Source organism: Nestor notabilis, unplaced genomic scaffold, assembly GCF_000696875.1.
Source record: "Nestor notabilis isolate BGI_N333 unplaced genomic scaffold, ASM69687v1 scaffold844, whole genome shotgun sequence".
Taxonomy (NCBI): Eukaryota; Metazoa; Chordata; class Aves; order Psittaciformes; family Psittacidae; genus Nestor; species Nestor notabilis.
In genome coordinates, this window is record NW_009923991.1 from 5715 (window position 1) to 8541 (window position 2827).

Genomic DNA, 2827 nt, shown 5'->3' on the forward strand with positions numbered 1-2827 from the left:
GAAAGGAGACAAGATATATCGGTCGCTGAAATAAGCCCCTTCCCTTCTTGCTTTTGGCACTGATTTCCCCAGTTTCTTTCCTTACCCTCTTATTACCCCACCTGTATAATTTTCTTGCACACAAATATTACAAGGGATATTTGTATAACACTGAATTAATGGTATTGATTAGTTCTTGCAGCAGTCACATGCAGATATTCTAAGCACAGGAGAACACAATTCACCATTCTCTCTTTATTCTTAGAATAAACAAAAGAATTTACCAGCTGAAAGCAAATATATTGGCATGTAGGAGGTTTATATTTAAAATGCTGTTTTCCTCTGTGTTATCATATAGTTGTTGGCTTGACTTTTCAGGCCTACATTAAGTATCAAAAAAGAAACTTGAACACCCGGATTCTATTCCAGACCTCTCTATCTACCCCATTCTCCACACTGGAAACAGGAGAATGATTGAAAGGCATTCATTACTGTTAACATCAGCTAAGAAACTAAGAAAAAAGAAAGAAAGAAAATGGTTGTCTAGGATAAGCAGACAAATGATCAGTCTTATCCTTGAACTCACAGGACAAAATGCCATGGAATGGAAGCAATCCATGCACAAGATCTGCTGGAAAAGAGACTTACATAATCAAAAGAACCATCTGCAGGTTTGCTACAAACATAAACGCTAATATGAACCTTGTATATCCTGAATTACTCATGATACTGAAATGAAGAAATTTCTAACTACTGAACAAACTATGAGGAGTCAGAAATGCAAGCACAAATCAAAGTCACTTCCACTGAAATCTCACATGCTGTATGTTAAGTGGTAACTATTTGGAATCAGGATTATGTGCTCTAGTTATTTACTACGCATTTTTCACTTCTTTGTCTGTGCAGCGCCAGCCTGTGTCTGCACTGTCCTGCACCTAGGGTATGACACAATGGGATGCAGCCATTCATGAAAAGTAGGCTAAGACAGGCTATTTAATTAATGACAAAGAAAAGTGTAAGTTATTTGAACTGTTTTTAAATGTTACATAGTAAGGATCAGTGATATGGCTAACATACGAAATGCCTCCATTGTCCTCTGAATCTTCAAAATGCTGTAAAAACGTGGTTTGGTGTTTTTTATTTAAATTAATAATTTAAGCAAGGATCTTGTGAATTCTATAAAATGTCTACAAAGTTAAATATAGACTAAATATATTTCTCATTAAAAATCTGCATACATTTTTAAACAGTAAGAGAGAAGAATTAAAATATTGCATTATGGTATTATTAAGAGATATTGTGTAAGGTTTAAAAGTCTTTTCAGTTAAAGGAGCTATGTGAAATTACTGCAGTCACACTGCTGGCAGGTTACACCCACCCCTGAAACCCCCTTTTAAAATTGCTGACTAAGTAAAGCTTTGCAAACATAAGCTTAAGTTCACTTCACTGTATAGATGTAGGATAGCAAACAGAAGGTCAAAAAATTCACAAAAATGTCTCTCTCTCAAATATTAAGAATTTGTCTTCCTTGGAATATGTTCTTAAAGACCCAAAATGTTATATTTACTGTACAAACAACATTCAATGCAACTGATCACCAGCAGGCATATTTGCTTCTTTCAGTTCCTAGTATATTGCACTAAGGAAATATGTCACTCCAGATCATAAAGTGCCTGCTGGAGTTGCTTTTTAGAAGTTAGGAAATAAGTGAACATGAAGCATCATATTTCAGGAAATACCACTGTTTACCATAATACCAGTTGAGGAAGCACAAGACTTAACATTTGTAGGTGAATCATTTTTCTTTGCAGATGACGAAAAACACTGTCAAGAAAATTTTTGAGTTCATCTCTTTCTTTTTGTATTTTTATTCACTGCTGGAGCAATCAAAAAAATTAAGTTTAACGTTTTTCCACAAATTCCATATCCTGGAGCATTAATGTCTTAGCTCAGCCAGTGCTGGCTCTGAACAGATAAGAATTCTCTGAATTTTGGTTTTCACAGATGAAATCTTTGTGTCAATGACACAAAAATCTTACAGTCATCTTAAGCAGAATCAATGTTCAGAAATTATGCTGTTTCAAAATATACCAAATGAATAAATTCTGACACCCACCCTGCATCTGCCTAAACAAAAACGTTTGTTAAGGTTGCTAGGCTTGTGCTTTATTAAGTCACATACCTGCTAAGTAAATTATTTAATAAAGGGATTCTGGGACAGGAGTTAGCATAAGAAAATTACTAACCTGGTGTGCTGCGTAGTAGCCAGTACATAAGTATGCTAAAGCAAAGTTAGAATTTTCTTTAGGTATTTTTCATGTCTATTAAATTGTTTCTCATAAAATCTTGAACTCCGTGGTAGGTTTTTTTTTCCCCAAGACACAAACCCTGCTACAGAATTCTACTACTGCAAAATCATTCCCAGTTTTGCAATCAATGCATTCTTTCTGAACAACATTAAAGAGGTATGCCTGCATAGTTACTGGGAGTGCTCATACTTTCCAGCTAACTGTCTCCTTCACCAGTAACACTGACCCACTCCCTCAGTCCAGACAGTGGCAGAGAACACAAATTTCTGGGGGAGACAGCTACAGCATTTTCCCACTTAGCTGCCTGCCCTCCCCACTTAAACCAACCAGAAGACCTGGAATGGATCAAAACACAGCATTAGGAAAGGCAAAGGGAACAGCTAGCCAAGGCTTGGTAAAGGGCAGATGCTTGACAAACACAACCAGTGGGAGAGCACATAAACATATAAAGCAGGAAATCCCACAAGCTTAAAGCGGAAGGAGCCACCCTGTTTAAATACAAAGAGAAGTTTAGATCATATCATCATTATCATCACTCT

General features: G+C 36.3%; 1 protein-coding gene across 1 annotated transcript in view; it reads right to left on the minus strand.

The window, feature by feature from the left end:
* FXN (frataxin) overlaps positions 1 to 2827 on the minus strand; it is a gene marked incomplete at its 5' end in the record, with an annotated part of 8154 nt that overhangs the window by 344 nt on the left and 4983 nt on the right. The window lies entirely within an intron of this gene.